General features: G+C 39.1%; 1 protein-coding gene across 7 annotated transcripts in view; it reads left to right on the top strand.

Moving 5' to 3' along the window:
• Positions 1 to 27,500, top strand: part of ZNF536 (zinc finger protein 536) — a 325,798-nt gene that overhangs the window by 74,984 nt on the left and 223,314 nt on the right. For all 7 annotated transcript variants that reach the window (XM_052685929.1, XM_052685930.1, XM_052685931.1 and 4 more), the window contains exon 4: positions 21,842 to 21,962. The gene's annotated coding sequence lies outside the window, so the exon portion shown is untranslated. The remainder of the gene's footprint in view (positions 1 to 21,841; positions 21,963 to 27,500) is intronic.

The raw sequence follows: 27,500 nt of genomic DNA, 5'->3' as shown, positions 1-27,500 counted from the left end.
TCCAGCCCATCCGTAGTAGTCTGTGCCATGGGATTTATAAAGCTGTGATTTGCAAGGCCATGATTTACAAAGCCCTACATTCTGACCTTAAAACCAGCATGACAAAACTTTGGAGAATGCGCAGTCTCAGTTGATTTTCTACAGATAATTTTTGCACTGAAGAAGCTATGTGATTTTACTATTAGGTTGCAGCAATTGGTGAGCTCCCTTTTCTTGTTCCCTGTGCGCTATTAAACCTCTGAAGAAGCGAATGGCTGAGGCGTAAAATGATATGTGACCTCCTTGAATTTTCCCACCCAAAAATGAGGCTTTAACTTCACTCTGAGTGGAAGAGAAAGATTGCATTAGGTTAGGGCTGCGGAAAGGACACAGATGTCCACTAATAAAAATGGGCTGTCCAGCCACTGAGAGGTGGGTGTTTTTATTTGGGTAAAGGCATGCGAACAGAAATGTAATGGCTGTTCAAGCTGGAATTACATCATAAGCTCTGTCCTCTCATGAGAGGATTTCATACTTGCCTAAAACAACGTTGCCCAAAAATTTTGGACCAAGAAGCATGCCATGTACCTGATACTTTAAATAATGCAGTGGAAAAGGGCTGTTATCACTGGTTAGCTTCTTTGTGCTTTGTAGCTGGGAATTTGTGAACTCTGAGTCTGGTAGTATTGTAGATCAGCAATGGGTGACTTGCTGTAGCTTTGTGGACTTCAGTGGGAAAACTCCAGGTGTTTACATGCATGTGTTGAATAGCTGGTGTCCATTTTGAGAGAGGGGTGGAAATGCCTCACTGTGAGTTTCTGTGAAGTACGTTTTGTGAGAGTGGTGTGCTGCTAGCTTCTTTCATGATTCCAGCAGTTTGCTCCAGAAAAGCTTTTTCTTACAGTGAAATACGTATTGTGCTCATATATATTTTTTTAAATTCATCTAACTTGCTTGAAGAATTGCAATATAGCAGGATGTTTAAATGTGTTATTAACAAAATGTGCTTTGCCTTTTTTTTTATATGATACGTAACAATGTGGGATTATGTCTTATGAGACAGTTAAATATGCTCCGTGTATTTGGATTCCCAGATATAATGCTAGCTTGTTGGGGGCTTTTTTAGTGTGGGTTTCTTGTTTTTTTTGTTTTTTGTTATTTTTTTTTGAAACCACAATTGCAGAACAATGAAGGAGTCTGCTGGGGGATTTTGAATAGTGTACTCTAAATAAATAAAGATTTATATGAGGGAATCTAAAGGCCTAACTGTTGCTTGGATGCAGCTGTCTTTGAATCTGACACCTGGTCATACTGACAACTACCTAACAGGTGGATCTTCCTTTAAAACTAGTTTAAACTAAAAAGGAGAAAAAAGGCATACACTTTACATATTCATTAACCGTGATGTGCTCTTTTCATTTACTTTTTTTTTGATTGATTGAAGTATCAACAAGGAACTAAGCTCTGCACTATAAAATAAAAAACATTTTATTCATGTGATAAGGTTCTGCTCATGTGACGTAGCATGTGCTGCTGGGCTTTGGACATAAGCACAGTCGTAAAACAAGACATACTTGCTAAATGTCTGCTGTAAGTGAGGATTCACACACTGTGATGGAATTTAGATTCCTAAATCTTCAGATAATTGGTAATGTAAAATTCTCTTAAACGTTGAGATAGCTTATTTAGGTGACTGTCCTTGTTAGGTTCAGGTAAGTTCCTGTGTACCAGCACTAACGTGAGAATCTGCTTGTGTACAGAACCTCCATGTTTTGCATAAAGGAGGGGCCTCAGGATTCAGGAGCTCAGCCAGGTGCCCAGTAGATATGGTAAGACTCAGCTTCATTTGAATGCAGACAGAAATGCTTTATTTCATCAGGACTGTGGCAGTCTAGGAAGTTCTAGAGCGATCATATATGTAATTAGTTTTGTTTCTGCTCAGCATCTGAGAGTCCTGTATAATAGGCAGTTGTGAAGTATTTGGAAAACACAACTGAAAGTAATGTTTCACATTTGTATGTTCCCATAAGTGTATTTAACAGTTAATGAAGGCCATGGGACTGAAAGCTGTTGAGGCAGAAATCTTATTCAGAGGAAGACTAGAGCTGTAGTGCTCTCTGACTCATTTGATCCTCCCATATCTCCTTTGGGATTCAACCATTTTTAAAAGGAATTACAGATAGCAGTAGAAGAATAGCTTTGTTGCTGGCTATTCAATCCATGGTGTTTCAACATAGGACACAGATTAATGTAATTTATTGTGTTGACTTTTGTTTTCTGGACATCAGTTCAGTACACCCAAACTCCTTCTGTATAAGGCTCTGAGGAGCCATCAGTTGGTAGCAGTTATAAAACACTGGGCTAGATATTCACTGGTGACTTGGAGGTAAAACTCTTTATGCATTGGATCTCTAGTGCCCTGAGCCATCCAGTTGTCTGCGTCAAATAACCCCAATGTGCCTTGTGTCAAATATTACTGATGTCACTATTGACATTGTGTCAAAAAAATGTCATACCTAATGTCTGTCACTGAAGAATGGTGGTAGAATCAAAATGTGACAAAAAACACTTAGGGACAGATGAAAGTACTGTATGTCTTTCTCATTTCCCCTCAAAGGGAACTAAGTAAATTGTGAGTGTCTGCTTAAATTTTCATATGTAGCACAAGTAATTGTTTATTTCTAGCCATTGAGGTTATACACTTAAATTCCCCAGAAATATTGGTAAATAGATGACATTACCCCTGAAAAATTTCAAAACTACCCAAGTTAGCAGTCGTAGCTAGAGCTGGTGTAGAACAGATCCATCTGTTCAGCCAAGGTAGCAAATAGCTGCAAATATAGGAATGCAGTTGAAAGACGGTACAAGATTCTGGGCCGTGAAAAGTATAGTGATGAAAACAGATTTGATTTGGTAAGTTTTATTACACTTCTGGATGTTATTTGGAAGTGCTGTCTCTGAGTCTCTGGCTCACTGAGTTGAGGTGTGTGTCCTTCGCTTTCAGCAGCAGCATTGTGAAGCTGTGTTGCATCTGAGGTCTCACAGCTGAGAACCTGCAATCAGCCTTGGGCAGATGGCTGCAGTAATTCCAAAGCACTCCTTTAAAGTAATAATAATGAAAACAATGGAAGACTTTGAAGCAGTATTCTACTCTGCTCTTAGAGCAGCTGCCTGCTGTTTTCTCAAGCAGGTACCTTGTGCTGCCTTGAGAGCCTCCTGACTTGTGTGAAATAGTGTCAGCTTGTTGTCCAGGCAGTTCACGTGGTTTGTTAGAGCCCCAAGGTCAAATCTTCTCAAGCAGTAACGAAATGTTAAGAGACAGCACTTGATTTATCCATCAAAAGGCTGATGTATCATGAGCTGTTTCAGTTTTGTACAGTTTTTCATGAAGGAGCTGTATTCAGACTGTAAGCAGCCTGACGTCTGGGTCAACCAGAATCAGTAACTGCTGAGCAGCTGTACCTTCAGCCCATGGCCTACCTGTACTGACTGCAGCTATCTGGGAGGCAGTGCTGACAAATCATGGAAATCCCAATGCATTTCTCTCTGAATCCCAAATGCTGGGATTGTTTTGGGATTCTTAAATATAAAACCAGTTTTTTAAGTTTTGTGAACTTGGAAGCCATGCTAATTTTTTGTTTCTGAAGCATCTTTGCTTAAACACAACAACAAACAAAAAAAGAGAGGATGCTCTGAGAATGCTGGTAAAAGCTGGGGTGAAGGAATAATACGTTCATCAGTAGAAACATTCAGGAAAGTGAGAAAGATGTGAATGCAAAGCATTTACCTAATTACTGACACAACTGGATTCAACAAACTGATGAAGTAAATTATTTCTTGGCATTACACTAAATTCATTCCTTAAAATGCAGTCTTGCACACTTTACCTCTGAACTGTACAGTATTTTCAAGTTCAGTGCTGCCAGTATTTCTCAATTAAGTGCAATGGCTGATACTGAAGATTTTGTATATGAGTCACTTACTGTCCTACATTCAAACTCAGAGCTCACTGTGATGTGTGTTTGCATCTCTGAATTAGTACCTCTGATCTCCCTGGCAGGTTGTCTTCAAAAGAGTGGACAAGAATCTGCCTAAGTTTTGCTGGGAACATTGTGTAGTCCACAGTGCCCCTGGAAGGCCCCTTTCCACATGCAGGCTCTTTCTGCCTTCATTGTCTCATTCCCCTATCTGAAGAGGGATCTGTTACAGCTTTCATACCTATGCCTCTTTTGAGTTTATAAAAAATATTAGAAACTTATCCTGACGAAGTCGTGACTTCCAAGGGGCCTAGAAGCACAGGGATGAAGGGAGATGCCCCTGCAAATCTCTGTTCCAGTCCAAGTCTTGAGATGGATCTGAATGGAGAGTTTCCTTTGTAGCATTTTCAGACATTAAAATTTCTGTTTCATACAGTGATTGGCCAAGATTGTTCAAGCTGTTCTATTTTAATAAATAATATATACATTAAGAGATTCTACAACTCCGACCTTTTGGCATTCACCTATGCTGATGCAACTGTGGGTTAATCCTTGCTCCAATTAAAAGAAGAAGGTCAAGAGAAGACTGAGAGGCAGTAGGAGTGGGTGAATGAATGTGCTGGACTGGAATAACTGAGGCTGTGCTTAGAACCCTCACTTGTGATACGAGAAGCCAAATCCCTGATCTACCTTGTTCTGACCTAGGCCTGAATGTAAGCCTCTCTCATTCTCTGGGAATAACCTTACTTCTAAGGTTTTCTTTATGAAATCCTGGTAATACAGATTTGTTCTGTTCTTTGTAGGGTCTTCTGCCTCTGCTTGCCCTCTAAAGCAAAGGCATGAATTCTGAATTCATATTAATTCTACAAACATTAATCCCCATTAAAAGAGTTAATGGCTGGACTTAGTCTTTGCTACAGCCCTCAGCGTGGTAAAGTGACACACTGCAGTTTAATACCCCAACACAGCACGTTTCCTTCCGTTTAAAGTTATCTTTCTCATATTTAGCAGCTCAGTAATGAGAATACCTGTACAACATTAATACTCTAATAGTATTTACTAACATAAATATTTGCTTTCTGGAAGCAAAGTTACACAAAATTCCTGAACTGCAGTCTAAGCAACTGTTGGAATGTTTGAGGTAAGAAAGCTGACCTTTGGGAAGATCAACATCTCGAAAACAGAGTGACCACTGTTTGTAACTTGTGTCCATAGTGAGGGGGCTTGGAATGGCAGGAGGGCAATCAGTGCACACTGTGTCACTGCGGAACTTCAGTGGAAAGTTCTTGTCGTTATAATTACTTTGATAACAGAAAATATTTTGCATGAATTTCAGCATATCCTTGTACGCTCAAAACAGACAGTTCGGCAAGGTCTTTCTGCAACAGATAAGGAAAATAAATAGAAAGAGACCTTCATTTATACTAAATGTTAGGAATTGCAAAACCTGTGTGAAGAGTCTTGAGTCAGCTTTGTTCTAAATGCTGATGAAGTTATATTAACCGCAGCTTGAAAGCAGAGCAAAAAATGTCTTTGAGAAATTATCTTTTCCACATAAATTCTACTTCTTCTCCCTCAGATTATTAGGTTGCCAGCCATTATTTTCAAGTGTTTGAATTCAACGTGCATCGTAAAATACTGTATCCATATATCCATGTTGCTGCAGTTGTTAGCTGAGTGACAGTCCTGATACATAGCCAAAGCAGCCTTGATGAGGTGCGCAGATGACTTTTAAGTGATTGACACCTGCAAGAGTGAAGTTTTCAGTCTTTCCTCAACTGGAGATGTTTTTCTAACTGTGGACACTATACGGAAGTCTTTAAAGCAGTAAGCCTCCCACAGGTTTATTTTTGGGACTGGTGTACTCAGGTGAGTGCAGACATGAGCCTGAGGCAGTCTGGAACAATCAGGTGGTAGAACTTTTTCCAGGGAGAGCTTGTAGTTGAGAATGGAAATAGTCTTTACTTGGTTATAATGCACTTCTCTTACTTTGATTATTTTCATTTTAAGGATTTTTATTTTTATTTTTTTTTTTGCAAAGGGTCTTACAATCTCATATTTCTTTCCTTAGCAAAGTAGTCCTACTTAGCTAATTTATTTTTCGGCTTTAAAACATCAGCATTTTATAGATCTGAATTTCACAATGTGAGGATGATTGCTACGTACAATTTGCAAAATTGTGATTAACCAGCCCCTGTTTTGAGTCAGTTCTCCCTAATTCACAAAAGGCTTCCAAGAATAGTCTGCACAAAATTCAGTGTGCAAATTGTAGGGCAGATTTTTAGAGGGCAGTTTAAAGAATGAAGTCCTAAGGGTTTTATCTATATTTATATCTCTTGTTAAACCAAACTCTTATGTAAATGTTACAATCTGTAAATAACAAGCCGAGCAGCTTTCTTAAAGGAAAAATTGCATCCACATTTTTTGAGATTTGGCTAAATTATTAACTTACACAATAGACTAATATACAAGTATATTTGGAAGCTACTAATGCTAGTCTGTTTCCTCATCTCTATTTTATGGATATTTAAAGGTTTAAGAATAGATAGACCTTTCATTTTCCAGTAAAAACTGTCTCAAATTGAAAAACACTGCCCTTAGTGATGGCTTGAAAAAATTGAGATAGCTTTTGTATACTTTTACTTTTTATAGCCATTAATGTTGTAGTAAATCTTGTATTATTGTATACAGTCTAGATTATTCTTCATTCTTTTGCCTTTGGACAGGAAAGAAATTACTGGCTTCCATCAGTGTTATTGGCAATCCCCATATTCTGACATCTGTTCCTTTCTAAACATTTTACCAACCTTGATGAAATGTAGTTTAGTGTTAGAAGCTGACTTGAAGAAAAAATTGGATGATAAAAAAATAACATTGATTAAACACCAGAAGTAATTTACCAATGACTATCAATATTTTGATGGCCACAGCAGTTTATTTCAGAAAAGCCTGACATTTTATAGAAATTTTAATCATATTTAATCTTTGAATTAAGCTGAATAAATGATTTCTCATTTTTTAAACAGAAGGATGAGAGACTGATTTTGCTCAATTTTAATCAAACTCTTTGAGCATTGTTCCTGTGAATGTTTGGGGCATATTTTATAGATAATGTACATCACCCAAATTAAAAAAAATCTTTTTTTTTTTATACACAGTGGTAATGTCATTTGTTGTTTTGCCCTTTTTGTGGAGCTGTGCCAGTGGAATGCTAGACCTAGATTTACCTGTGCTGGACCAGTGCTGGGGTGGGAGGGTCCTGTAGGGCACTCGAAGGACAAACAACAAAGGTGACAATAGCCTGGTAAGTCACCAAGCTTCTTTATTAACTGTGTTTCACTAAGGTAAAGCAAAATAATGAAAGATGGGTGTTGTTTCCTCTGATATCAGGTGCAGAGCAATTAAGGTTGGGTGGTGGGCTGCAGGAGGACCCTTGCAAGCGGTTCTTAGGAGTTGAGGCAAAAGAAGGGGTACGCATTTAATTTTCAGGGTCCAATTTCCAAGCTAATTGCATTGTGAAGGAGGAGTAGGGTATGAATAATACCTTCTCGGCAAAGGAAGTATGTGGGAAATAAATTGAGTTAACGTATATGTTCTGATGCTGTATAAGTGGTAGATGTATAAGAGGATGGGATAAAGAGTTTGTCAGTGTGGTTAGATTTTTTTTTCCCCAGAAGCACTTAGCAGCAGTCTCAGCATAGCTGCTGGAATTCACGTTTTTAACTTTGGACTGATAATGTTTGGGAGCAGAGTTTGGGCAGTGTTTAACTGCAAGAGACATCTGGATTCTTGCTGAATCTTCTTCAGAGGAGCCATAATATTTCAAGGTGGGAGGAAGGCATATTTCTCCAGCACTGTATAAGTATCCAAACCATCGAGGACAAAATGAAATCGCAGCTCTTGATGAATTCACTCGGTCACACCAAAATTGTGAGAGGTGGAATTAGACTTCTACCAGTAGGACTTCATAGGACTTCAAAGACTGTTTATGATTCCCTTATCTTGAAGAGTAACTTGAACTTTGAGGGTTCAAGGTAGTTGCTAGAGACTTGTTTTCTCCATCTTTATGTGAAATTTTAATTTGAAGGGAAATTTTCCTAACAGCTCTCCTTTAGAAATTCAGCATTTAATGTGTCAAGTTTTTCTTTCATTTCCAAGAACTCGTGTATTGTTAGCAGAAACTGAGTGGTCTAGGTTAAAGTGGTGTGTAAACTGACAGTTTCTGGATTCTAGTACTCTGCTAATCATAAAAAATTCACACATTTCAGCCGGGGACCTCTCAGCATGTTTTATAAACTCATCCAAAGATGAATGAATTCTCACGGTTCCTTGCTGAGGATATTTAGTAGAGAAAGTAAACATTATAGACAAAATGTCACTTTTTAGAAGTGCATTGTTTTTCTCGAAGCTGATTTTCTTCCTGCAAGTACATCGGCTTCAACTGTGCTCACATGTACCCACAAGGTTTGCAGCATGGTGGTTTGTGGAGGCAGTGTGGGGACAGGGGGTGACCCAAGCTGGGATCCAGGCCTTTCCTTGGGCTCAGAGTTAATGACTGGAAGTGGGAGACAGACCCTGACTTTGTCTTCTTCCAACGGATGAAACTCAGTTGTTTTGACACAGCTGTGTTTTACACAAACATTTGGAATAATAATAATAATAATAATAATTAAAAAAATCCACACTTTGATTTCCAGCTCTTAGGAGGGAAAAAAAAAAAAAAAAAAAAAAAAAAAGGAAAATTATCTCTCTGTAGTCACATCTATTATCTTTTGTTCAAGGGTGGAGAAGTGAGGGGAGAGATTGAGCGGCTCTCCCCAGGTGTCACAGAGCTGACAGCAGGAGCCTCCCCAGGACCTGGGAGCCCAGGCTGACCAGGGCTGCCTCTAATCGCTAGAGGGTCTGTCAGACCATAGTGCCTCATAGCCTCCTCGTACCATCACACAGGCTGCCTTTAACATATGGTTTCAAATCTGTTGGTATTCACCTGCTCAGATACATGTACAAACTACTAGTAGGAACTACATAAATATCTAACAGATGCACACGTTCACCCTGGGATTAATGCATTCTGGACTCGGACCCGTCAGCATCGCACCCTTTCGCAGTCGCGTTTTATTTTTTCACTTGCTCATGTGGTGTACACCTGTGACATGCTGGCGATGCACTTGCTTGCAGTGAGAGAGCCCCTCGGGTTCAAAGCTATCCTTATATCTTTGTTCCCTTACGGGTGAACCTTTTGAGGTTTTCTCTTAGTGTTCAAAAGGTTTGAGCACGGCATTACATCTTTAAAACCTATTCTGACCCTCTTTTGAATATGCTGAATATAAAAGCAGAAATAAAGCAAGGAAAACTAGATAAATAGATGCAGGGAGACATCATAAGAAAAAAAAACACTTCTGAGCTTGCCAATATTACTTCATGCTTTTTATTGCAAACCTCTACACTAACAATAGACCACCAGCTCATGCATCTGGGTGTGTGAATTGAAGGTACACTGAATGTGTGGGCTTTCCAAATGTAGCTCAATAACAGGAACACCTGTGCTAAATAACTTTGCATTGATTTTATGTTATTATTATTACTATTTTTTTATTACAATATTTGCAGTCCTCTTTTAGAACTCCATATAGAGTAAAAAAAGGAGTTTTCAACTTCAGATGCAGAATTCTCGCAAGATTCGATGGAGGCATTTAGAAAATCACAGGGATTTATATCCACTAAACAAATATAGTGATGGTCATAAATGGAGGAGAGATTGTTCATTTTTTGCATCCAGGTTTGCTAATGTAGGTTGGCTCTGGCTCATCTCCTTGCTGTTCTGTCCTGTTTTGTTTCTCTTAATTGAGCAGTTGATGTTTCAGTAGCCAAAAACAACAGAAAGCTTAGGAAAAATAGTGGCACTATGTAAATGTGAATCTTATGGTGAATCACCAATATCAAATTATTAATATTTGTTAATTCATGGCTGTTTCATGAAATGACATAGCAAATCAGAGAGAAAAATCAAGGGATTTCTATAACTTTAATTCTCATCACAGAGAACAGATTCTACAGAACCACGTAGTTGTTATTGGTACTAATATTATTTGGAGTCATACATTAGGTTTAGTGTTATGGGTGATGTTGAATTTCAGGGGGAAAAAACGTTGCCTTTTGCTGCCAAGAATTTACTGTAACATTCTGTGCTATGAATCTGAGAACTATAAAATTGGACATCATAGGTAAAATATAAGCTTACTTTCTGGTCAGCTTGTCAGCAGTGTAAATGAATCCAAGGGTTGCTCACAGGGCCAGTTAACCTTTTGTTCTGTCGTGATACCCAAATGTAAGGTTCTCTTTCATCTAAGTACCTACCAATTTATGTCCGTAATTTCTATTAATTCTGAGTCTCTTTCTTACATTGCTGTTACTTGAAATGGAAAATATTGGTTACAATCCAAAGGAAAAATTTATAGCCTGTCACTGCAGCCTTGTGCTATTTTAATACAATAATACAAATGCATTCCCTCTTTGTGATAAGTGTATTTTTCCTTTTACTTTCTCATGCGATGCTGAGACCCTTTCCAGACTTGCTTTGTCTCTGTGGTACCAAGGATTATAAAAGCCTAAGGAGCCTTCAGGGGTATCTGCTGACCTTTGCAGCAAGGGGAGCAGGCTCCCTTGTTCTGTCCTAGTCAGACTGGGACTGTGGAAGGCGATGGGGCTTGTGGTGCTGCTCTGTTAGGTCACCTGTGCTCTTGTGATTGTTCTCCAACGCCCTGTAGGAAGCAAGGCATCTGCCAGCGTTGGGGAAAGTACAAACATTCCCAGGCCAAGTAGTGTTCCTGTGGATGAGCATGATGAGGAGAGGGGGCTCAGAGCAGAGAAGCGCTGTGTGGCTGGAAAGGAGACCCACTGGACAGCATTTTCTTTCCAGCAATCAAGGGAAGATGGGAGTCCCGCAGCAGTAATGTGGACTCCTCTAATTACCACTTCCAAGTTATTAGCATCTGGAGCCCTTTTTCCCTTTCCTATCTAACAATTACAGAGTGGGATAGATTAACGTGTTGTGGAGGCTGTATGGGGGACTAAGTTTCTCACTGTTGGCATGTGGTGCTTTGCTGAAGTGGGCGCTTTCAGCTGAAGCCCTGGGTTTTTACCTGCTGTTGAATCCCACACAGTTTTCTTCATAGATAATGATTCAATTACCACCCAAATTATTTAATTACTTCCCTGCCCCCACCAAAGAAAAAGAAGCACATCTTAAAAAGCCAAAGAAAACCAGTCGGACACATGTTTTGCACATGAAGAATCACGTCCATAGTAAAATGGGATCCATATGTATAATTTGGATGTGAGCATCAATGCTCAGTTTAGCTTTGCCCACATGCCAGTGTGTGTGTGCTGCTGCCGAAAGCTCAGAATTTTCTTGCTAAATCACAGACAAAATTTGAACTCAGGGTTGCGTTAGAGTCATAAGTTCATAGTTTTCTGTTGTTTCTTTCCCCATGTATAGTGTCCTTTGTTTACAACCAAAATCCTCTCTAGATTAAACTTTAAAAAGACTCTGTGATTTAATGGACTTAGGATCAGATTCTAACCTCCAGCCTGAAGAAAGCCTGACTGCAGCTCTCAATAGCAGTAGAGGATTGTTTGCAGTTGTGAAGCAACGACCGCCAAACATTATTTAGAAAAAAAGATGCTGGGACTAATTTTTGCATGGATTAAATATTCAGATGAGCGTTAAAAAAAACAAGTAACAATAGATGGTGACACATGCAAAGGGTAAAAGAGAAATTGCAACCATTCCAACAGAGCATTGCACTGTTTTAAAACCGTAAATATCTTTGGAAGAAAACTTCATATAAAGAACTATGCTGACTTGAAGTTATCTGCTGCATATGTCCTGCAGAAGGTTCTGGACAGATGGAAGATTGTCCAGCGTAAATCTGTTTGCTGTTTCAAAAATTTATACAGATAACTGTTTTTTCAGTTCATCTTCCAAGTTTGGGGCTTGTTTATGCTTATACGTTAATTTTATTCCTTCCTTTCACTTTCCTCCTAAATCAGAACAATCTTGTAACTGTAAGATCAGATCCTTGCTATTGCTCAGGTACTTTGTCCTCTTCTGAAAGAGGAAAGCATCTGTGACTCCGCTGGCCTCCTGAAGACTGGAAATGCCATTGCTAGGGCTGCCCTCAGGAAGTGGCTGAGGTAGCAGAGGTATGCCATCTCTCTGAGCATGCAGCTGGAACAGGGGGACAAGCTTTACTATCAGGTTAGTTCCCTGTTGAATGCAGGTAAGAAGCTGAATTAGACAGAGAATGGTCCTGAAGCTTGCTCTACTCTACACCAGTATTTGTTGAGTAATCTGAGGGCTGTTTTGTAGCACAGGGATATTTTGCCATCACATCTCAGTTATTTTCTGGGCAGGAGAAGTGAGGTTTCGGATTTTAAGTGTGGACTGAGCTTTCCTGTGTCTGCACAGAACTTAGATGGTTTGGGGATATTGATAGTATTTAACATAAATAAAGCAAATATGAAAGCAAGTAATTATTCAAGCAAAACATAGATGCCTTTAGAGCATTTATTTTCATGATTTTGTCTTATCATTGCAATCTAGCTCCTGAAAGATAAAGCAAACTGCCTGCTACAAGCACTTCATTATACAGTAACTTCTAGACCTTCCTACTAGAGCTTGATGATCAGTTACTTCATAAGGAAAAAAATCTGTTTTTAAAAGCCGTGTTTTATTTTTGTTTGTAATTATCTCCACATAAGTCTTCAACTTTGACTCTTGAGTTAGACACACGTGCACGCTGAGTTGCATGAGTAAGATTTGTGACAGCAGTCATGTGGCATTTCCAGCCCATAGTTGTTCTCTGAATCAGTCCCTAATTCCTTGGCAGTTCCGGCAAACCAGCAACTGGCTGATCTGAGTTTACCTTTGGGATTCAGAACTCAGCTCAGGTTTTCATGTCATAGACAATGATTATTAAAATAGGAGGGAAGTACTTGTATCTTCTTGTTGTGTTATCTTTTACTAGGGAGCAATTTCTTAAAACATGAGACCCATAAGAAGAACAGCATCAGCTGGAGGGCTGGTTTGTATGAGTGTTTTTGTGATTTGTTCCTGTGTCTTCTCCTGAGTGTTCTCGTTAAGTTCTGTGGTTTAACAATTGTATTTCTCAGATACTTAAATGCAGTGTATGTTTCACTCTTCTGTCACGTAACTCATCCTTATAAATGTATGCAGTTGAAGTTTTAGAGAGGAAATGGTTACGCTGAATTTACCAAGGTGCTGTTGTTTGCAGAAAGTGCAACCAGCTTCACTTCCCGCCCAGTGGCTCAAATATGTTATCCATAAAAATATTAAGAAATTTAGAAAGATTTTTTATCTCTAAGTAGTGCTTTTAAAATCTTGTTGCAACTCCACAAGAAGTCTAAACATCTTATGTATCTGAGCTTATTGTCTGTGCATTCACAGTGGATCCCAGGGAGTTGTTTGGGACTCTATACTATTTCAGGACTAGGACTACAAAAAGCACTTGAAAATAAGGCTAAGATGGATCAATCCAGGCAACTTTTTGCCTGGTAAAAGATTAGGAAATATCAGAACTCGTCCAGAGCCAGTCTGTGTGGAAATCTCGAGAAGGTCCTCCCTCTCCTTCGGACGAGCGCCTTATCTGTGAGGGTGCTGCTCATTCAACTACAGATAAATTCACGCTCATTTCTGGAGAAATGTATAAGTCTGTGCTTGCATGAATGCGTGCATGAAACCTAGGTTTCAAATCTTCATGTGGGTGATGAGTGCCATGGTGTGAACCAACAGGGCCTCTCTGTCGGCTCCGAATCCCATGGTACTGCCGTGCAGCCTGGCCCTGCAGTGCACCGTCAGAGGACTCTGCCAGCAGAGCAGTGGCTGATAAAGACAGGCAGCAACAGCAGCAGCAGCGCTGGCCTTCTCCACAGCAGGGTACCACAGATGTTTCAGATAACAAAGTGAGCTTCGCTGACAGAACATGTGTATAATATATAAAATAATGGGAACCGAAAGAAAAAAAACAGGGCCACTCCAATCCACCCATGTAAAAATGTTTTTTATTTATAACTGAGCAGCTGAATACAAATGTTGTTTGGCTATATAGAAGTGGAAAAAAAAAAAAAAAAAGAAATACCAGGCTGATGTGGATGAGAAACTGTGCATGGCTTCTAGTAAAACACTGTGCATTGAAATCTTTTTCTTGTCCCTTGGGTGGGTCCAGATCTTCAGCTGGGGTAAATCAATGCAATTTTAGTTCCTAGCAATTACATGCTTTGCTTTTCTTTTTTTCTTTTTCTTTTTTTTAACCTCCTCTAAAGATCTGACTATACTGTGGTTGTGGGGAAATCTTGTGGCCAGGGTTTCCTGCATAACCCTATGGAAAACTGAGAAGCTTTCTGCCAGAATCAGCTCTGCAGAGCAGTTGCCACCCCGAGTTTGTCAGGGTGGACCCGGAGAAATGGTGATGTGTGGTGGTGGCCCCAGCTGCCAGAAAAAAAACAACCAAGCAGTTCTTATGTAAGATAATTAGCTGGGAAGTGGAACCATCACAGCAAAAATCCCTGCTTTTGTGATAGAGGCTTAGGAGAGAGATCTACCGTTGAAGTGTCCCAAAGAAGTAAGTCTGACCTAATGGGTGAGGAATCCCTGAGTGAAGGATATTTTGGGGGGCTTTCCTACATCAGTTCTGGCAGAGTGAGCGAGAAGCAGGAATAGGGCATCCAAGAAATTGCCGGGTCACCCAAAAGGGTCCACTGGTATCTATACTTGGTGCTCCTGTACTGGGGTCCCACATGGCCAACTTAAAAAGGGTTGGAAAACAACCAGGAGCAGGAGGCATGGGCTGGGCTGCCTGCTGTTTCCCCATGTGCCCATTCAGGATGAGCCAGCGCAGGTGTGTGCAGCTCATTGGGCTGCCTTTGGCAGTGGCAATGGGATTCAGAACAGTGGAACAGGAAACTCCTATCAGAGGCTAATAAACGTTTCCTTTTAAAATGGGGAGATGCTTATGTGAGTCCAGATACAAAGGGAAAGTAAGACAGCCCCCAGAGGAATCACCGAGGTAATAAATGTACTTACTAGGGCAGTGTGTGCTGGAGCGAGGCAGAAATGGGCTCAGACCAGAAGAAAATTAGAACCTCAAAGTGCAAGCTGAGGCAGGCTGGTCAGATGGAATTCAACCCTATCCTCTGAAACAAGTGTGTATGCTGGTGCCTGCCTGCCTTGATTACCTGGGACTGGCATGGCCAACGAAAAAGAACGGTGTCTTATTTTGCCACCTGTCCTGCTTGAAGAAGTAAGACATGCACACAGAATATGTTAACCAGCTGAAGAAGGGTTGGGCTCTCTGGACATGCACATCTTTAAGTACAGGTTGTGCTGCTCCTACTGCACTGTGGTGGATCAGGGTCTGTTTGGCTGTCAGGTTAGCGAGATGCAGAGCTCAAAGCCGTCAGGTGGCTCACATCCTTTGGGACTGGCTGTGGGCTGATGGCTGGGCCAGCACTGTGCTGCACGTACTCTTGTATCCTTTATTTTATTCCGAATACGATCATGGAAGTTGTGAGAGGTAAGGGTACACTTACTTACTTACAGTGAAATCAACATGAAGTTGGAGACAGATGGTCTGTAGTATCTGTCTCTGAAGCTGAAATACAACTACGACTAAGTTGTGGCTGTATATATGTAGTGGTCACTTCAGCAAAGCTTGTATTTTCACTGGTCCAGTAAAGCAGGATATTTAAGAGCAGGAGTAGCCTATTGCTTTCTTTAATGGGAGGAAGTAAAATAAATCCTGATTTGAGCATTGTCTTATAATTGAGATCCACATTAAACAGGCCAAGGTCAGAACTCTAGACAGAAAATGCTCATCAAGCTGCCCAATAAGATACCTTTATTCGGCCAAATTGGAAAACTTGTGCGTTACTCAAAAGATCAGAATAGAATCCTTTCTGAGCAAGGTTAGGAGGGATAGAAACAATCGGCTTAAATAGAGTATTTTTACTTCATAGGAATGTGGTTCTGATTGCTGAAAATGTATCCCTTGCATGAAGTACAAGTATAATCCTATGCCTACTTTGCCCTTTGAGTAAAAGTATGCTTAATAGCAATTTCAGGGAAAAAAAATCTATTTAAAGCCTGTTGAGCAGAATATCTACTTTCAGAGGGAAACTATAAGTGAATAATGTTAATGGAGTTCTGTTTTGTAAAATGCATAGGACAACTAATAGAATCAAGCTACTGTAATAGTGGATGATTGAATTACATTTAAGAGAGTACCTAATTTATGACCTTTAAAAATAGTTTTAGAGCTGTCTGCCTGATAGGTTTTGTAAATCCTAGACCTCCTTCATACAAAAGTTTTAGGAGTCTCATCTCTCACTTTATATTATGGTCAGAGGACCATTTGTGCTATTGTACGTCAGCAGTTCCATTAAAATATTTAAGTAGGCTAATTACTAAAAGAAAAAAATTGCCCTCTGGAGAAAATTATTGTACCTGTTTATTAGTGTGTGAGAAGTTCTTAATCTGGGAGTAAATTGTGAACAAAAGCAATGAGCAATGACCAGAGCTAGAGTCGCCCGAGAAAAAGGAATTAAGCCTTATAAATACTGATTATTGATTGCTTTTCCCCAAAACTTAAGAATTTATTTTCTTAAAAAACAAACAAACAAACAAACAAAAAAACCCCAAAAACCAAAAGCAAACTTTTACATAGCTTACATCAATCACTAGCGTATTATGTAAAGGAACATAAAGTTTTACACCCCATCTTCCTCCCATTTATTTTTACTTTGCTGTGAAACCTTTGATGCAGTGTTACCTTGTGCAGAGTCCCCCAGATTTGTTGCATGCTTTATTCAATTTCTTTGAATTTTACCACTTTTAAAGAGATGACCACTCTTACAGTTATTTTATGTTGCATTCTTTGGGGAAAGTGAAGAAAATCTGGAAGCCCTTCCATGTGGCACTGGGATTTATATACAGATGTTGTGTGCGAATACCCTTCTAAAACTCTGTTAAGTTTTACATCGTTCCTTAAAACATTCTACAATTTTGTTAGCTTTTGTGCTGGAGAGTTATGCCTGCTGTGGTGTCATTCATTGCTCATCTTAAAAAGAAGGCAGAGAACAAAGGTGGAATAAGCTGCTAATCTTTTGGATCAGCCAGACGTTATTATTCAGTGGTATATGGGAGTTTAAGGCACCAGTCCTTAAGGGCGAGAGGTGCAGGAGAGGGGCTCTGGGGCTGCCAGCAGCAATCACTCCCTTGCAGCATCCTGGTTGTTACAGCGTTGGTGCGTCATGCTGTCTTAAATGTGGCTTTTGCCTGCTGGGTGCAATGGAGCTCTCCACAGAGCATTGCATTTCCAGAGAGCTACAAACAGAATTGGCTAGTTTAAGAATGCTTTTTTTTTTTTTTTTTCTTTTTTTTTCTTTTTCTTTTTTTTAAGATTTAGCAGTAATTTAGCAAGAAAGACCCTTATACTTTATAGTTACTGCTTGCCATAGAGAACAGTGTCGTAATTCTGCCTGGGTTCCCTTTGAGGTAACCTCAAAATTGACCGCTGCAGATTTGGGACAAAAAGCTGCACTACATGTACAATTAATGGGAAGACTGGAAAAAGGCAGTAAGATTTTTGTGGTCAATATTTACAGTTCTGGGCTTTATAATGTAAAGTAAAAACTGTATTGTTTTACAGAGAAGCTCCATTATAGGTCAGCTCTTGTCTTAAGCAGCCACTTGAAAGTGCCCCTTTAGAATTCCAGTACAGTTTGCCCTGATCGTTAGTTAAGGCCCATTTCTGCCACGTCTGTGGTGTTTCACAGCTCCATATGGTGGTTGCTTAAGGCTGATTTAAGAGTAAACAAGAAGTACAGGATTTCAGTCCTACAAAGGTATGGCACTGAGTCTGCAGAAGCGAAGAAATGCAGAGTCGGACTATTCCCTTTATTTCACACTTAGTATGCTAGGAATCAAGCAGGGAGTCTCACTTTTTGTTTTGTCCCTCTTGCTGGTTATTTTAATACTTTTTCCAAGGCAACTTTGTTTGCAATTACTGATGCTCTTCTGAAAAAGAAATTTCTCCACCTCCTGTACACTCAGTACTTGCCACAGGGAGAGCTTCTGGCTTTGCCCCAGACTGCCTAGAGTCTGGATGCTTCTACAGGAAACATCTCTGGAGTGGTGAAGAACATTTTTGAGCATGTGAGAGAGAATGTCAGGTTGAAGCACCACAAATAATTTATAGTTCTCAGTTCCTGTGAAAGTTACCAGTGCTTCCAGTTTCTTCCTCCCACCCTTATTTGCAGTTATCAGTTATAGAATCTTGACTTAATATTGTTAATTGCATAGTAAACAGAACAATATTGTTTGCCTCAAGACAGATTACCATTTCTCATTACAGAATTCTCATAGACCACAAATCATCGATACCATCTCCACCAGTTATAATAAAGTTTATCTTCAATCTGATAAAAAGCATGTACTGAATAATAACTGTTGCTCTTATTGTAAGTGGTTTGAAAACATGCTTTTTAAAAGCTGGGTAGCACTGGAGTTACGATTCTGAGCTTGGCCTAGCAAAGCGAGGTGAGAGGTGTGGACATAAATGGTCTGATCTCCAAATGCTGCGGTGCGTAGGGTTGCACTTCATAACAGATGAACCTCTTGCTATTGGCAGCCAACTAAAACCACCAGTCCCATTTCTCCTGTGTTTATGAGTTGATACTTGAACCTGATATTTGGTGTGTTATGCATTTTCATCTTCAGCTTATTCATGAAGAACTGAAGTGCATTTAGATGCTGGCAGAAAGTTTATCACCTCAGTTCAAACTGCAGTGACCCTCAGTGGTCTGAAGGCTTCTGGCTCCATCCCCAAGATAAGTAATTAGACCTGCAAAATGACAAGCACAAAAACTAAGTACTGGCTAAAATCAAGTCTCGTTTTACTTATCTCCCAAATCCTCTCTACCTCCCATAGTTCACCACCTCTTGAAGAAGCTACTGATGAAGATGAAGAAGAAACTATTTCACACAAACCACCAGTATCCACAAAGGGAATAACATGGCAGAAGTATAGTTATAATAATGCTTTTCAACTATACACAGTGTATAAAGCGAAAATCCTTCAGTAGTGAATTTCCAATTTTCCCCATTGAATTTAGATGCTCTTTAAAAGTCCAACTTTTTAGGCCTAAAAGTTTTTGAGTTGTATGTACGCAGATGGGAGCGAGTGAAGCATTACATAAATGTGCTTAAGAATAATATCATTCCAAATGCTAGCTTCAGCTGAATTTTGCATTTTTCTACCAATTTTGGTTAAGATCAGACTTAGCCGTGAAGTTCAGCTCTAAATACAAACTTTCTCAAAGCCTAGCTCTGCTCTTGGCTCAGAATAGCACTGGTTTGGTAAGAAATGCTAAAACTTTGAGCCAGTTTTAAAATTCAGGGACAACTGAAAGACAACTGAATTTCAAGACAACTGAAAATGTTGTGCAAGTCCAGCAGGGTTTGGGTCTAGGTGTGTGAGACTGTGATTGAATCAGGTCCCAGTTTAATTCTGTGGGGAATGAAGGATTCAGTAGGATTCTGTCAGAGTGGAACCCCAAACTCATTAAAATATTACAATAAAGTAATTAATGCACATGGCCACTAGACACTCTTAAAATGTAAATTTCACAGCTGTAAGAAATTAAATTTGTTTAAAAATAACAGAAGGCTCAAGTACAAATTATGGAGTAAAAGCCTATAAAATTTCAAACTTGGTTTTAAGGCACAAATTTTTTTTTATTTTATTTTTTTTACCAGATCATTTACTTTAGCACTAGCATTCAGAAACTGAATTCTTTGTCTGTCTGCTCCTCTGAAATTGTAGCCAGGCAGCGGTGCAGAACTAGTGAAGTTTTCTTATCAGAAGGTCAGAAGAAGCGCACAAGGCAAATTTTTCTTAAAGCGCGTCTCCCATCACAATCCCGTCTTGTCTTCAAGAATTTCCAGTCTTGCAGCTACGGCAACAAATATTGCGAAGTTCATTGCATGCTGGTGTGAGTAGTTGGCACAGCTGGGAAAAGAGCTTTTTCTCTGTTGACACCAGGTATAAAAAGGGGCTGGGGCCGCTGCTTTGTCACTACATAAACATTTTGGTTGACGGTGAAGAACTTGAGCAATTTGAGTTAAGTAAATGCCACTCCACATCAGAGAGGCTAAGAATATTAGAACTCTGCAGAGTTCAGGATGGAGCAAACGGGATGCTGCAGGGAATGCCGTGCCTGTCTTCTAAATGTAGAGGTCCAATCCTAGATTCTCTGACACTTTCTCACCCACCGGTGTTTACAGACGTGGGTCTGGCTGTAATGCAAGGAGAGACTTTGACTAACAAATATCCCACAGTGTATGTCAGTCTGTTTACATCTGAAGCAACGTTGAAATACAGGGTTCCACACAGGCTTCTTGGCAAACCAACTTCAGCAGAGTACTTGCTTGGTTGAAGGAAGGAATTTTGATCAGAATATATTCCAGATGAATCCTGTTGGAGGTCTACTGTAAAATTTATGCTACGTGCATAACTATTAAAAAGTTTGGATTATGACCCCTCTGATGTTATTTTAATGCTATTTTTTAAATGTAATTATAAATCAAATTATATTTGAGATCTGAAGCTGACAGTAGTGAGCTGGAACACTCTAAGAGCTGCTTTAAAAATAACCCCTCTCAAACTTTATTAGTGATTTCAGAAGGAGATGTGCAAGCAGGCTGGCCAGCTTTATCCACACTGGTTTTGTCTGAGATGAGAAAACTAGCTAAGTGTCTGCTATATTCTGGTTTCCTGAGACATGATACAGAGTTTTTCATCTTTACCTGGGAATGACATTTCCGTAGTCAGGAAACATTGGCTTCTTTGAGCTAAAGCACGAGGCATTAGCTTTGTACTTTCTCCTCTTTGTTTTCTCTATCGTAACTCATTTCTCTGAAGGTTAAGATTTCTAAACACTGATCAGACACACACACACACACACAAAAAAGAAAAAACAAGTATGAAAAACAGGTCATGCTATAGTGAGAAACCCAAGCAACCATAGGAAAGAAATGTGCTTAGAGATTGTGACTGTAACTGTGGTCAATGGAGTTTGCTCATCTGAGCAAAGGTATGTATGTACTTGAGAAAGTGGGCTGGAGAAGAGACCAGGACACAGCTGAGATGATACAAGCATTAAGCAGGGTTGAAACGTTCTTTTAAAACACATCTATATAGATTTTGGTGACTTTATATATATAATTCTTTAGTAGATTTAAGTATTTGCATTACATATTCTTTTAACTTGCCTAAAAATTAACTAATCTACAAAGACAGTGCATTAGGTAGTATTTAATTCAATTTTCCTTTTATGTAGAGGTAGTTTAAGGAAGGAAAAAAGCACTGGGTAGGTAGATCTGAACAAACAATTCATAACAACTCCTTTAGTTGTGTGCTGAAGTTTATCTACTTAAGCAGCTAATAATTTTAAAAATTTGAGCTGAGAGCTTCAAAAGTATACCTTTTGGCCACTATGTGTAGATTATATAAATTAAGTGGTCTTAATTCTATTCCCTGATTAATGGTCGATGCAGCTACATCTACAGAATGAATATTAAATTCAAACTTCAATTTGAAATTTGAAATCAGTGCATATTTAAGCATTCTAGATGTTGACTGTGAAGACATGCTAATATTGGTACAGCACATATGCTCCAAATTTTGCAGACAGACAAAACCAGAATATGGTTAAATGTGTTCCTAATGCTGTTAACTCCAAGTTTTACTTTGAATTGCAGTGTTTATTAGTATTTACTCAGCTCTCTCTTTCGCCTTGTTTTACAGATGGGGAAACAGAGGCAAAGAGGTTAAAGGGCCTCTTCCAGCCACAGAGTGTGTTGATGTCTGTTCCTGTTCCCTAGACATGTGCACAGACTACTAGACTTCACTGCTCTGGCAGCAGCAGGTAAGATGTTGTAGATACAATGTGATTAATTCTTTAATTGACTTACGTATTTCCTGAAAAGGTGAGAGACCCTCAAATATATGCATGTAAGATCTCTGCTTCAACTGAATCCCTGAAAATCACATGGAACAGATTATTTCCTGTTTAGGGGTAGAAAGAGCCTAGATTCAGTGGTTTGTGCCAACTAATAGCTAAAATGTATCTGTGAATTAAACAAACACCCTTTCCCTGACAGTAGTTAAACAGCTGGTGTTGTGGGATGAGGGCCTTTTTTTTCCACCTTCAAATAATGCTCCTTGTGGGAATAGAGCCAAATATCTAGGACTGAAGATGCCATGTTGTTGAGAACACAGGTGACAGTGGATAACATGAATGTTAGAGCATGTTTGGAATTTGCTCAGAATCGTGTAGGCTGTGTTTGTAGTGCAGTTGCTGCAACTCTTGCAGATGTGGTCATTTTGAAAGCTTCACAGTGCAGCAGGATTGTAGCATGTAACGTTGGATCTCCAATTTCTTAGAAAGCATTTTGGCATATAAAGCATACAGGAGTTGCAGTTGCCCTAGGCAGTGCAGTGTAGACACAAGGATTTTGCTCCACAACACTGAAAGCAAAAACTGCTTCACTGTGGTTATGATTTTACATGAGTAAATATTATAGGATTCTATCCAGTGTGAGTAGGGAACCCTGGACAGAAGGCCATGCGCACAAGTGGAAAGAGCACTGCTGCAATTCTACGGCAAGGTGGCTGCATTAGTTACTGGGGTATGGATCCTGTCACCCTTTCTCATAATGGGAATGGCCCTTCTTGTAAGGATAACACAGTTCAGCCATGAATTAATCTGGATTCATTTAGGATGTATTATCAAAGCTGTGTGCCAGATCTCTATTTGGTGCAGGAGTAACGCCAAGGGATAGAGTCAGCATCCCTCTGTGTGCTGACAGACTGCTTACTTTTATTCCCCACACGTGGAGTCAGAGATGGAGCCCAGTAAAGAACAAAAAGATTTCTGCCTTTGAGGAGTTTTCTGCCTCTTCACTTTGACAGGAATAAAATTCAGCTCTAGTTGGTAGTTCTGTGTATGTGGGAGGGAGGTAGAGCTTGAATGGTTTGGCCACAGGTTCCTCAGTGGAGTGCATTCTCACCAGAGCCTCTACTGGAATGGTGACTGAGGTCTTAACGTCTGACTCATGAGGAGACAAGTTTGCTTCCCAAGACTGCAGTCCCTAAGCAGTAAGTGACAAGACCCCAGAAATAAGGCGGAGCTTGATGAGAAAATCTGATGATAGCTGTCCAGTAGGAATGTAGGTAGATTAAGGAAGGAATTACGATGTCTGACATTCATGTTGTTTCTAGAAAGTTCCCAGATCAATCAACTTAATATAGTTGCAGCCTATTCTGCCCATGTGTTTGCAACCCCCAAACTGCTAGCATTCTGTAAGCGAGGTTTATTTCGGAAACTATTTCAGGACAGTGCATAAATGTACTTAAATGCTTGTAGCTAAGCGTACTGTACTTTGCTGTATATCAGGTTCTTCAGTTTTTCCTCTGTGATGTAAGCAGACTTATGATGTAAGCATAACTGTATTTTCACTTCTAGAAGAATGCAGTCTGGCTTGGCACTGAATAGTTTGGTAGGTTTGTTCTGCTTTATTTAAATATGCAATTCTTTAAGACAGAATTTTTTGTACCTTCTGTGGCTTTCCCTTCTCTCAGCATTCAGAGTAAAGAATGTCCAGAATTTCAGAATTATTGTTCTCTCGTATCTGGGTAAGGATGCATGCAAAGTAAATCTGTCTATGCTCCTTCCTGTATGCGATATACAGTCTATAATCAACTCTGTACATACACAGTGCAAAGAATCACAGCATAGCAGCTGTTTGGTGGTGGAAACATAGGTATACAGTCAGAAAAGAACTTAAGATAATTGTTTAAATGACATCTCCTCCAAAATGCTGATCTTCCTGTGAAGGTACCCGTTGCAACAGGCAACACGAGCGTTTTTATGTTCTGTGTTTTCTGCTGCCATGCACTTAATTCTGCTCAAACCGTATTGAAGAGACTTGAGAAAAAAAAATCAGCCATTAAAGACTTGCTCTTTGTTTTTTCAATCTGTGACCCCAGCAATCTCTTTAGCAAGCCATGGTTCAGTAAACTGGCACACAGCAGTAGTTCTACAGTGGAAAAATCATAAAACAGATGGAAGCTTTACATTTTTGTTTAGTTTTTAAGAGCAGTTTTTATAACATCGCTTAAAATCATTCTGATGCATCATACTGTTTACACTTAAAGCTTTGTAGCTAAGATGTTTACACTATAGAGAATGTTTTAAGATATTTTATAGTTATGATATTTAGATAATTGGCAAGAAAAAAGATAGTTTGTTGAGATTACAGTGATGTTGGTAACCGTGAAGTAACTTATGAGTCTCAATAAATATGTCCAGTTCGGTGGAAAGTACAAACTCAGTTAAAACAACACAAGAGGGAATATCTTTTTAGTGAAATCATTTCCTTTTCTTAATCAAAAGATGACAGCCACAGCCTTAGAACTCCCATCTGTAATGCACCACTCCACGTATCTGCCTACGTAGCTTTTCTTTTTATGATTAAGTTACATCAAATCAATCAGTTAATATTCCGCATAAGTTCAGTCGAGTTATATACAAAAGTTAACAATGTCCACGTTCCACGAAGAAGTGGAAGTGATCGAAAGTGAGCCCCGCTCATTTTCTCTCAGTGCTCCATTTTGAAGATAAGTACGTGTGGCTGTTTTCATGTAGAATGTCTTCAGAGTTTAGTTTTGGAACATTCAAAAAAAAAAAAAAAAAAGAAAAAAAAAGTCCCCAAATATGCATTAATCAAAAACAATAACTCTTTTTAACTTTTGTAACTGCTCAGAAGTGAAGTATGAAATAGTCTGTGTGTGGGCCACAAATGTTGGGAATGCAAACATTTCACAATAAACATGTTTAAATGAAAGTACTTGGCTAGATATACTGGAAGATAGTACATGTTGGGTTAATTAATGCATACTCCATAAAAATAAACCTCACTTTAAAGATCTGACCAATAAAAATCATTAGTATATTTGGATCAGATGTGCTGATGGATGACTTTTGTGTATACATTAAAGTTTTGTAAAGCGAATTGTCCTTGAAAAACCTAGAAACAGATTTCAATTTAAAGTCAAAACGACCTATTATTACTACTTTGTGTTCTCCTATAGTGATATGATGAATAATTTCAGTTTTATCTTCTATACTTGCAATTGATTTACTATTGGTAGCTTTAAATTTATCATTTTAAATGCATGAATCGCAGCTACATAGCAAGAAACTGTTCAGTTTCATAGAAATCGTTTGCCTGTAGAACACAGCATCTGATTGTAGGCATAATCAAATTACTTACATTATTTTTCTTCAAAAAACGTCTTGATCTCAAATTGAATCATTTGAGTACATGAATAAAATTTTACTTTAAAAAAATAATCATCTGAGGGAAGTCATACGTATATATATAAATATGTGAACTGGCTTTGCACTGTATTGTGCTGTTGATCCAGTTAGAAAGAGTGAAGTCAGTCTTCCATGCTGAAGAGCATCTTTCTCCAAACTGCTCTCATTAAAGGCTAGGTGGTGATCAGTGCTTGACAGATGTCAGAACACAACCCAGCTAATATACCGAGCCTGTAGATGCTCTGCAGGAATGCCTGTTCTGCACCCCTTGGTCTAGGAGTCAGTATTTCAGTAGAGTAGAATCAAGTAGAATTCACCTAGCGACTGTTTTCTAAAAATGTGGTGGATGTATTTCACGTTAGTCCCTTATCCAAAAATACATAACTCTCAAAAGCAAACATAATGTCAACAGGACAAATTTTGAATTTCCAGTCAAAATACAAATGAAAACCTTCCCCCATGGTTCCCTGCAGCAAATGTTTGGTTAATTGTAACAGCAGCAGTAGGTATAAAAGCATTTGTGCATAAGAATCTTTGTATTTCTGTGGTCATATTGACTTAGTTAAAGATCTGTTGTAACTTTATCAGATCTGTTCTGTTGAATTTACAAAGTCGCTACTTTGCATGTGAGAGTAACCTTTGCTCAAAAGCCTTCATCCAACATTATCCTGCACTGTATGAAGTTTTAGGCGTTCTGTATTTTAACTCATCCGTTAGTTACCTAGTTTCCTGTGAGCACTATAGAGGATTTAGAGGTGAGGTGATAATCCTGTGTTCAAATAGGGTAGGATTCTGTGGAAACTGGGTAGTACATCAGATGGCTGCAGAAGTACGATAGTCAAGTCTGATGTTGCTAATGGAGGGGAGTGAAAATGGCTGCCTGGTGCATAGTAGATAAGTATGGAAAAGGTCTGCAAATTGCTAGCAGACAAAGACAAGAAAGCTTGGATGGGGCACAGCTGAAGAGGGAAGAACTGGAAAGAGACAGGCAGTTGAGAAGGTCCTGATATTGGCAGGAAATACAATCTGCACAGCTGTATCCGTAGCTAACTTAAAACTGACATGACTTTCTTCAGATGGTGATATATATCAAACTCCTCTTGAAAGAGGGAATAAATGTTTTACCAAAATGAAGAACAAAAAGACTTAAAGCTGTTTTAAAACAAACTTATAAAACGCTATTTTAAAGGCAGTGACTATACGTGCTGAGAAATTTAGTTCTAGTAAGGGAGCAGCTGCTCATGGAGGTAAAGAGTAGACAAAAGGCTGCAGCTTATAGTTAAGATACCTTGAAATAACCTCTAGGTAGAATACTTCTAATTCTCAGCAACTTAGAAAGGCATCGAGGAAAAAAAAGGCATCTCACAGATAGTTCACTGGCTTGCCTTGGTTTATGTAGTAGATATTGTAGACGTGATTGTGATGGAGTCTTGCTGCAATTGGCCTAGCTTCCCAAGACAAAGTTTAAATATGTTGGGAACTCCTGACCAATGTGGTATCCTGGAAGTGGCTCTTGGCCATTTATCATACTGAGATCAACTGTGCTATACAGCACTGCTGCAGATGCCTTTAGCCAGCTCTGTGTTTAAAGTGGTTGGGATATTCTTGGTGAAAGGTTCAGAGTCACCAGTGATCCTGAAGTCTCGGCTGGCACAGATTAGTCCCTGGATCCCTGGATTTAGGAGCAGCAGAGTGTTTTAAGCAGTAAATCCCTGCCTTTCCCCTCTAGTCTTGTTCCAAGCTTAGCTGATTACAGGTCCAAACTTACAGATTTCTAGCTAACGAAGAAGCTGTTTGTATATATATATTGAAAAATAAGTAAATATATATATAATTGATTAAATGATCAATGTTTTCTTTATAAAGAATAATTACATATAATAATTCCAGCTACTAATATTGGCAGTTTAAGCTAAACTAAAAGTACAAAGTTTTTCAACTCCGAAGGATGAGCTCAGTGGCAACAATGCAATCAGCTAGTTGGTTAAAATGTTAGGCTCCAATAAATACTTAAGGTTCAGTCCAGGAGTGCTAATTCCTACTGTTTTGGGGCAATCACTTTTTGATTGATTGACACTTTTT

Source organism: Tympanuchus pallidicinctus, unplaced genomic scaffold (assembly GCF_026119805.1).
Source record: "Tympanuchus pallidicinctus isolate F22 unplaced genomic scaffold, pur_lepc_1.0 scaffold22, whole genome shotgun sequence".
NCBI lineage: Eukaryota > Metazoa > Chordata > Aves > Galliformes > Phasianidae > Tympanuchus > Tympanuchus pallidicinctus.
The sequence above is the reverse complement of the archived record's forward strand: the minus strand, read 5'-3'. Positions and strand labels throughout refer to the sequence as shown.